This window comes from Nanorana parkeri, unplaced genomic scaffold, assembly GCF_000935625.1.
Source record: "Nanorana parkeri isolate BGI_ZX_2015 unplaced genomic scaffold, ASM93562v1 scaffold255, whole genome shotgun sequence".
Lineage (NCBI taxonomy): Eukaryota > Metazoa > Chordata > Amphibia > Anura > Dicroglossidae > Nanorana > Nanorana parkeri.
In genome coordinates, this window is record NW_017306523.1 from 1,159,432 (window position 1) to 1,170,297 (window position 10,866).

Sequence of the window (10,866 nt, forward strand, 5' to 3'; positions counted from 1 at the left end):
TGAGTGCTCCCTGATATCTATTGTTTTTTAGGAAAGTCATTAAATAGTTGGATTAGCAAGAGAGCGAAGGCACCTATTATTTTATAAAAGGAGAGGTCAGCCATGGCAGCCTACATATTATATCATTGCAGGTCTCCTTTAGCTGGGAGGGTCTGCATGTTACAGTCACACAATCAGTCCCAGTGTTATAATAAGGGAAAATATGCTGGGAAAAGCAAAATTACTCATCCACTCCCTTGTTATATCTCGTCTTGACTACTGCAACTCCCTCCTCATTGGCCTACCTCTACACAGGCTATCCCCCCTTCAGTCTATCATGAATGCAGCTGCTAGACTCATCCACCTAACCAACCGCTCAGTGTCTGCAACCCCCCCTCTGTCAATCCCTGCACTGGCTTCCTATAGCCCAAAGGATAAAATTCAAAATATTAACAACCGTGTACAAAGCCATCCACAACTCTGGCCCAGTCTATATCTCCAACCTGGTCTCAAAGTATTAACCTAAGCGTCCCCTCCGCTCTTCACAAGACCTCCTGCTTCCCAGCTCCCTCATCAACTCCTCCCATGCTCGCCTCCAGGACTTCACTAGAGTGTCTCCCATTCTATGGAACTCTCTACCCCAACCTGTCCGTCTATCTCCCACACTGACTGCCTTTAGGCGATCCCTTAAGACTCATCTCTTCAGGGAAGCCTATCCCACCTCACCCTAACCACTGAACAATCACTTTCTCAAACAATCATCCCCGTGCAGCTACCTCCTCATGTATCACTTGCCCCTCCCTGTTAGATTGTAAGCCCTCACGGGCAGGGCCCTCCTTACCATCTTGTCTTAAATTGTATTGTGACTGTAATGTCTTCCTTATATTGTAAAGTGCTGTGCAAACTATTGGCGCTATATAAATCCTGTATAATAATAATAATAACCCTCAGCTCATCACTATTCCTGGATTTCTGTGTCTTGTGTTGAGGAATCTTTTTGCAGCTGCCACTGTCTTTATTCACCACGAAGAGGAGAGGCGACAGAAGTGACGTAGATACTGGATTCATCCACTGACTGCACACATAGAGCAGAGAGTGTAGTTTTATGTTATGTGTAATCAACTCAGAGAACATGATGATCAATTCTTCTCATAAAAAGATGATTTCAGATGATCATAATATTAAAAATTGACACCATTATCTTGGACGTTATTGACCGCTAACAATTTTTTACAGGGCTGGAAACGCATAAAAATGCATCAAAGCACACTATACATACATTTTCATGTGTTGCTATAGACTTCTAAACGCCTCAAATCAAATGAAAATTCATAGAAAAGCTGACATTCTCTAAAATGTGTTCCAATGACACATCCATGGTTTGCGTTCTGAAATGCACATGCTAAAGTGTAACGCTGTGGACAGGACCTTAGAGTTTTGCTTGGCAGTAGCCATGAACATGAGCCTAATATCAAACACTATGAGGCCCTCATAGCCCTAGCCAATCCTCATCCTCAGCATGTCCCACCTTCCAGCCATGAGAATAGACACGGCACAACTTCCAGTGAGCACACACAATGATCCTGGTATCTGGAATCTGCATATTACATCCCTTCAGGCTTTAGATACATACATTGATGGAATCTGGAGCAGTTGCCAATGGCAACCGATCAGCTTCTACCTTTCCTTTTCAAAGCTTAACTGAACAAACATAGGAGAGAAGTTGACTGGTTACTATGGGCAACTGCTCCAGATTCTGTCTCCTCCAGTTTTGATACATTTTCCCCAGTATGTATAACTCTCCAAAGGATTTCTATTTCATTCCATCCAGTTCTGAAGGTTACACAACCCTACCACAAAACACATCCAGGCTGGTGACCTGATTTTTCCCTGCTGTAGTTAAGCAATAGAGCTTTAGTTGCAGATTTGCTTACCTGGAGATCCTGCCAGTAACAACGCTTCCTGGTCCAGACAGGAAACTCTAAGCCACTGCCTTCTCAGTCTGCCATGTGTCCTCCTTCCTTTGGCCATTGAGCTAGCAAGTCTTTTAGAAATGCAGCCCACTGAAGGGGCGCTAATGGCAGGCAATGGTATGCGAGGCAATCATTTACAAAAAAAACCACAATGCCAAACATACTGACAACAGTTTATGGTGGAAGTAACTTTACAAACATGTAGGATTTCATGACAGAAGAAACTGTATGTTTCTTCTATCATAATTGTTTCTCCCTACCTGTCAGCATGTGTGTGCATTGTCATGCATTCACAATCTCGACAAGGTCCTGTGCTGAAATGAAATAACTCTATGAGCATGTGTGAGTGTTACATCATCATGGCCTGGCCAACCATGGCCATGGCCCGGCATATAAGCACATTATGGCAGACACCTCCTGGGGGCACAAAATGACAGCTTAACTTTGGTGGTTTTACTACAACTTTAAGGAGCAGCAGAAAGCTGATAAGGTCTCCTCTTTCCTTCTGTCTGCATGCTGATATGAAATCATCTTACATTCATTAGCAAAATAAACATATTTTTCTTTTACTTACAATGACTGTTTTTCCACTTCCTGGTCCTCTTAGGCATTAGTGATGTAGCCTGTGCCTAAGAGGTGCTTCCTGGGAAGGTTACATCAGCAATACGTTGCTGGGAAATCTCGTCTGTAAACGGCAAATCTCGTGAGATCTCAGGGAAAGGCATTTTCCTCCCCTGAGATGATGTGCATGGTCACATGTCATCGTCATGTGTGCCAGGGTTCCAGGTACTAAAGGGAGATGGATTAATCTGCTCTTAGTAAAAATGGCCACTGTGAGAAGAATGTGGAGGAAAGGATAAAGAATAAAAAGCCGTCATTACTAAACATTTCTAAAGGTGTCTGATGTCATTTTATATGTAAGAGTAAAGTCCCTCTTTAAGTACTGCCCTCCAGTCTTAGTGCTGCTGTACAAGGAACTACAAAGGGCTCAAATAAAATTCAGAAATCCATATTAGTTGCATTTAAAGTAATGTATTGATTTTTTTCTTTAACCTCTTGCCGTCCGCCCGTTAAGAAAAAACGGACGGACGGCAGACTCGCATCCGCGGGTTGCCGTCGCCAGACGGCATTTTTTTCCTGCTCGCGCGCGCCCGGGCAGGAAAGACTCGTTCGTTACTACAGCCGATCTCTATAGCCGCCGATCGGTTGTTTGGCGTGAATTTCGGAGCGCCCCCCCCATCCTCGAGTGCCGCCATCTCCCCCCTCCTGACCCCTCACCTTTAATCCCGGGATCCACTAGGCCCCCGGGACCGGCTCGGGAGGGCGTCAGGAGGAGGAGGGAGGTCAGCTCCTTGCTGATCTCCGTCTGTAGTGTGAATGCAGAAGTGATGTGTATTACAGTTTTTTTTTTTAAACAAATCTGTAGTTTTTCCTTCATATATAAAAAAATAAAAACCCCAGTGGCGATTAAATACCACCAAAATAAAGCTCTATGTGTCCCCAAAAAAGGGTATAAAATTCATTTCAGTACAGCGCTGCATGACGGAATAAATGTCAGTGAAAGTACCGCAGCGCTGAATACTGAAAAATGGCCTGGATGGGAAGGGGGTTTAACACCCCGGATGTCAACTGGTTAAATAAAGATCTGCATTCATGTTTTATTAACATCTGCATGAAATGCAGTAAAGAGTGATAACCCAAAGCACCCAGCTAACTATAATTTATTGCAGTGCAGCCCATTGTCTGATAACATTGTTTTGTAAGGGCTGCTGCATTTTAGGCACAGGTCTTTCCTATAGAATAAACCCGATTAAAACATTAAACATGGGACTGAAATGAATTCTTCCTCATATCACTACAAATAATCCAAACTCTATAATATAATACCGGGACTCAGCCTCCAGCACTAATATGTTGATCTTTATCAGATCAATCATGTTCCATGGGTCACGTCTCCACCTCCAGTTCATTTCACATTTTTCCCACCTTAATTAATGACACCCCCCAGTAGATCTGCCCACATCAGTCCTCTCATTCCTTAGCTCATTTTCTATGTTAATGAGAGAAAAACAAAGAGCTTGACAAGCAGTGTGAAAATAAGGAGTGCCCCAACCCCTCAGCACTGTGCCCATTCAATATAGACTATGAGTGAGAATAACCAAGACAAACCGCAAGGCTTTCACAAGCTGTATGACTACAATGTAAAAACCTTAAGGGCCTATTTACTTCTTTGCGGTGTGCAGTGCAGTCTATTGAAAGTAAATGGGCTGCAAAGCACCCTAACATGGCAAGAATTGTACATGTTCCTTTGTTTTGTAACACAATGCACTACCATGCAATGCACCGCAACACACTGCAACTTAGTGTAGCATGTTACATATGTTACTGTGATGCGGAAGTATAAATGGGCCCTAAGTCATTTTATTTACAGAATGCATTCAGCAATATTTCGCTGTTAAACAGAACACACTAGAGCTTGTTTAAAGGGACACTCCAGTCAACTTCCTGTCCTTTTGTAGCAGATGATTTTCCTCTGCGTGTAACAAATATATATATATATACACACACACACTTTTTATTTTAAATATTTATATATTACATACACACACATACACAGCATAGTAGTTCAGTATAGATAATACTTGTTATCTGGAGTTAATAGAAAATCAAAAAATAATAATGATATGCAGGCTCAGTATCCCAGCTCCTAATCTGGTTACTAATTTCACTAAACCCCTTTGCATATCTACAGAGGCCACATATAATATATATACATATCTAGGGTGTTGTTTTTTTCCTAAATCCTTTTTTGTATCTTTGTGAATTCTGTAGTCAGCAGAGGGCTGTATCCAGTCTAATTGTACCTCAACAGGAGTGTGGAGGTACAGTTACAGTGTTCTCTAAGCTCAGAATGTATTCTCTCTGCCGCATATTGTTTGAGCTTGCTCCAGCAGGGTGTGCTAGAGAGATAAATGACTGTGTTATGAATATCTGATAGCTTGGCCAATCAGTGGGACCGGGGAACCTGCTGAGGCATACTGGGAGAACTGTTAAATATCTAAACCACTTCCCTTTCTGGTCTCTTCCCTCATAACACAAAATAAGATTCTCTTATTTTGTGTTATGATGTGTGAAAAAGGAACACATAACAAACATATAGAAGGGTTTTCTCAAACTTGACTGCAAAAGTGGAAAGACAGTTTAAGCATTCTTGACTATGGACTATACCCCAGCTGCTTTGTAGAGAAATGACCAGCAGATGGCTGAGGATTAAAGGGTAACTCCACCTTTGTTAAGGAAAAAAAAATCACTTCTGGGTGATCAATTTACATTGCAAGGATTTTAACCCACTTTGTTGCAGTTTCTTACCTGTTTCTGTTCTGAAGAAATAGCAGTTTGTTGCAGCATGTCCTTTCCCAACAGACCTCTGAATGGGAGGGTCTGGGTTCATTATAATCAGCTGGTGGACTTACTGTGTTGTAATGAGGAAAGTTGCAGTGTCAGCATCCCTTTAGAAGTAATTAACCCTTAGGGAGTATGTCACAAAAAAATGAAATCCCAGTTGCAAGGGATCCCTAAATTTTAACCTTTAACCACTTGAAGTCCAGGGTGCTAAACCCCCTTCCTGGCCAGGCCATTTTTCAGTATTCAGCTCTGTGGTACATTGACTGGCATTTATTCTGTCATGCAACGCTCTACTAAAATGAATTTTATACCATTTTTGGGGGACAGATAGAGCTTTCTTTTGGTGGTATTTAATCACCACTGGGGGTTTTAGACTTTTATTATTTTTTTACTTGAAATTTTTTTTTTACACTTAATGTTATTGCTATTACATAGGCACACTGACAGATCCTCTTTATGGAGACGTTAGGGGTAAACAATAAATTACAAAATGGCTTGTACAACAATTATAAATGCTATATTCATTTTTAAAGATGTGTTCAGTTTTATTTTTTTAGGTGAAGTTACCCATTAGGGCTGATTGTTACAATATTGCAATTAATATGTCATATTTACCATGTTTAGCTAACAGGCGGAGCTCTGCAGAGAGTAAAATGTGATCCCTACTGATGAGTAGTATTTAGAGTTAGAGGAAGTTCTATATGAAGTCTGGGAAAGAGACAGTCAACAAGTAGCTACTGTTGAAATTACCATGGAAGTATTAAATTCTTATTTCTTTTTTTTTTACATGCAATTACAAAAGTGTCATAAAAGATCAGCAAACATTTAAACAAATTTAAATACAAATGACTAAAAGGCGATATGGTGTACCCTTTAATAAATGAAGCAGTTCTTTTCTGCAGAGACAGCAAGGTCATATTGTGAAGGAGATCGTCTGTCTTCAGCCATGTTTAAAGATTAATAATTATCTGCAGTGCTGCCATAGAAAGGGACCTCCAGCTTCTACCTCCAGGATGTCGAATGGGTCTCAGCCTCATTACCAATTCCATATCCCAAGCATTCAGCAGCTCTTTTCCTCCTGAACACTGGCTTTCTAATGAGAGTTTGTTCAACTAAAATTCATTACACATCTCTCATTATCGTTATGTTGAAGTGCACCATTTTACATTTTAATTAAAATGCACATTTTAAAACAGCCAAGTTGAATGTATTCCAGTCTTTTTCCTAGTGTTTGCTTCCGCAGCATGACTTTATTAACAAAAGATTTTGCAGTTCCTTAGCTCCCACATGGTTTGAATAATAAATAATAGAAATTATGGGGAATTTGCAAGAATTGAGCTTTTGATTACTGACCTGTTGCTTTTCTTTGCAGTGAACCAAAGGGAAACGTTTCCATGAATAAATGATTCGATCTTTTCAAAGAAGTGCAGATTATGGCCACTTTTATTTGTACCTTATCAGCTTAAAGTGAACCTGATATCCTAAGTGTTTAAAATCTTTACCTACAGAAGCCTGTGTGTCATTTTGCGCTTCCTGTTGAGCACCGTGAGAGTCCAACTGTGGTGACCAAATCCTGACCAGATCATCTGGTCAAAAACCTGGCCCTGTCCTTCCAGCCTCTTTTATCTGGTTGATGGCCCATCACAGTGATGGACAGCCCTGCTATCCAATAGTGAGGTACAGGAAGCAGTAATGGGGAAGAACCAATACCACTGGTCGTAATTTGCATAGAAGAGTGCCATTCAGTATAAGAGAGTGTATATTCGTGAATAAGAAAAGCAGCATAAGTTCTTTTTTCCCCCATAGTATTTGAGGTTGAATAAAGACACAGGTCCATCAAGTCTAACCTTTGTGTGTGTGCGCGCTTGTGTGTATATGAGTCCCTATTATGTGTTCTAGTCTTTAAGTGTACCTGTACCCCGTTATGTTATGTCTCTGAGGAAGGTATCTAATTGATTTTTGAATGATTCAATGTTCTCTGCTGATACCGCTGCTTGTGGAAGAGAGTTCCAAAATGTTGCCGCTCTAACTGAAAAGAAGCCCCTACGCCCTCTGTGGTTAAATCGTAGTGGCCTCTAGTCTTCTTTAGGGAGTTTACAGTAAAAAGTTTATTTCTGATGTTGCCATCGCCGTTAAACATTAAAATCATGTCCCTTCTTAATCGCCTTATTTCCAGCTTGAAAATGTTCTTAAAGCAGAAGCTCTTTGTAAACAGCTAAATTGTGGAGAAGGCTTCTGCCAGGATAACCGGTCACAGTGCCTTACTCTGGCAGGACTTCCATGACTGAAAGGGGAGGGTTCAATTGAAGCGTTTTGCATCAGACATCAGACGTTCAGTGGAAAAGGTGCAATATATGCAGTCATTTCATAATGCAAAGGGCAGTTTGGCACATACTAACCTATCAATAATCATCTTAAATTATTCTGACTGTTCTAAACTGATAAAAGGTCACATCTGTCTGTTTGCACTGATTGTTTATTGTCGGGACTCTTCCCAGTTGTGGCGTGGCTCTGCACTGTCAGCATAGAGCAGGCAGTAGCCCACTCTCTGCTGACTTTGGGTCACAGAAGTTCATTAGTAAATGTGCTTTTGTGACCAAGAAGAGACATAAAGCCAAAAAAAAAGGTCTGGCTTACTTCTCCTTTAAAGTGTATGTGATCCCTACCAATAAACTTTAATATTATTCTATTTTGGTCTTTTACATATACAGTTCAACATGTTTTGTTATATCTGCTCAATAAGTGTAAAACATACCAGTTAATCCTGACGAAATTCCAGTGATCTTCAGTCTTATCTCAAACAATGTTATCCGGAAGTTTATTAGGACTACAGAACACCCAAATGTTTTGAAGAAAAGGGAGGGGGAGGTGGGATGTAGTTTTTTTTTTTTATTCTTTATTTTAATCACAAGCATCAGAAGTACAACATCTGTAATAACACTAACAATAACAATGTAGTTTTAACACACTTCATAGGGTTCTGTACAAAATTAAAGTTTGTCTTTTGTTGTAATCTACCACATTGGGACTGTGTCTTGGTTCAACAGTAACAGATAATCTCAGTTGGTACACCATCCAGAGGCTGAACACAAGCGCTTCACAATTCCCAGTTTGTGAGTGTAACCATTGATTTTTTTTCTATTTATCAAGGTGTTTCTCATGCAATGCACTACAGTACTGCAGTTGTTTAATGTTCTTTAGCCAGAGGCATGAGAATACTTCCTATCCACTAAATTTGTAATTGCTGATCCTGTGGATAATATTGATGGGTTTATTAACTATAGATGTGGGTGAATGCAATTTTATATATTCCACATCTCATACTTAATGCATTGGTTGTGTGCGCACTGTATTTTGTTCTTTTATTCAGAGATGGTTCTATGACTAGGGGTTTTATAATTAGTAGTAAAAGAGGCGCACATAGGTGAAACATACATAGAAAGCAGGGTGCTGTTTTAAAGGAGAGCTGCATATGCTATGCTGCTGCAAATGCTATGCTGCATCTGGGTGTAGGTTAGGTAGGTGTGTGTGTGTGTGTGTATGGGGGGGGGTTAAAGTGGAATGTTGTATTTGCTAGGAGGATGATGTCTTTTTGACTCTTCTGCAATAAGAGTGCCTTACCAGCCTGTTAGTAAGTTTTCAAAGGTTGTACACTGAGACATGTATGTGCAGGCGTTCCTTGATGACAAGATTATAGACATGGGGACATTATATGTTACGCTGTTTCATTGACCGTGAGCTCAAAGGGAGACTCCGCTATTGTAAGAAAAACATAAAAAAGCCAGACTGGACTTTACTACAATGCATATTAACAAGCTACAACATGGGGAGCATCAGTTATGTTTTGGAGCTGCTTTGTTGCATCTGGCAGGGGTCATTTAAATCTGTGCCGGGCACAATGAAATCTCAAGACTATTAAGCACTTCTTGAGGGAAACCTACTGCCCGGTCTCGGAAAGCTCTGTCTCAGTCATAGGTCATGAGTCCTCCGATAGGATAATGACCCAAACATACAGCTAAAAGCAACCACGAATGGCTAAGAACAAAACAATCAGCTATTCTACTGTAAAGTGGCCTTCCATGAGCCATGATCTGAATCCTATTGAACATCTATGGAAAGGGATGAAACATGCAGCTGGAAAAGTCACCCTTGAAACCAGAGACAGCTGGAGAGGCTCGTGCCAAAACAGTGGGCCAAACTACCTGTTAGCAGGTCCAGAAGTCACTGAGATCTACAGAAACTGATTGTTTGCAGTGATTTCATCTATAGGCTGTGCAACAAAAAATGTTAGGTGAAGAATTGCATTGTTTTTGTCCATGCCATTTTCATTTGTGTAATTATTTCAAATACCCTGCTGAATCAAAAACCAAAAGACAAGTCTGATTTTTATCAAATATGGAATAAACAATGATGGAAGCCAATTACTTTTGTCAGTCTCAAGTTATATTTTGAGTTTGTCATCTCCTTCTGACCTGAGGCTGGGTTCACACCATTTTCCGGACCAGATCTGGAACAAAGCGCATTGCATTTCTGCCTCGATTTTACTGCGATTTTGCCGCAATTGGAATTTAAAATGGTCTTACAGGTGCGTTCCAGACGTTTTTGATGCGTTCCAGTGCATTACAGACCAGACAAAATAGGACAAGCAGTATTTGTCTGGTCTGGTCTGGAATGAACTGAGCTGGTGGGAACAGAGGCCAGAAATAGCATAGGGATACATTGGGATGCATTTTGGGTCGGGAAAACAGTCTGGTCTGGTCTGGAGGTAATCTGGATGTGGTGTGAATAGACCCTCAAAGGAGAGGCTTGAATAACAACAGGACTCTGAAAGCTGCCCTGGTTTCCAAAATGTTCGAAGTACAGAAGGACACCATCATACCTAAACCACTATCGCCTAATAATAAGCCCCCTAATTCTGCAAACTGACATCAGAAGTAACAATGATCCAGCCTTCAATAGTCCTGCCATATGAGAGAGGCCCTCGAACAAAAACCACCAAAGCAGATTGACTTGAATTTTCTTCAAGATGCATATTTCCTGTAAAAGATGTTCCCAATCCCATTGGTTGAGAAATGATATTGGAAATGGTCTCCTGTGCAAGGATTGTTGAGGACAAGACACCCAGGACATGAAAAGATTGATGAGCTGAAATGAAGAACAAACAAATTACAGGATTTACAACTTCCTGTAGAAAAGACATTTTGGAGTGGGGAAGAGAGGCCACCCCTTTCCTGGCATTAAACAGCATAAATATTGAATGAACTGTGAAAGAATGAGCTGGCTCCTTTACAGCCAACCGAACACCTTCAAATGATTCAGAACTTTGTCCCTGCTGGCAATTGCTTTCTCTCGAGATTTTGCCACCACTAGAAGCTCATCCAGGTAGTGATGAAGATGAACTCTTCTGCTTCCAGTGCTACTAGTGCTACTAGGACTTTGGTGAATGTTTTTGGGGCTGTTGAAAGCCCAAATAGAAGGCAGGTGAATTGCAGATCAAAAAGAAGGATAA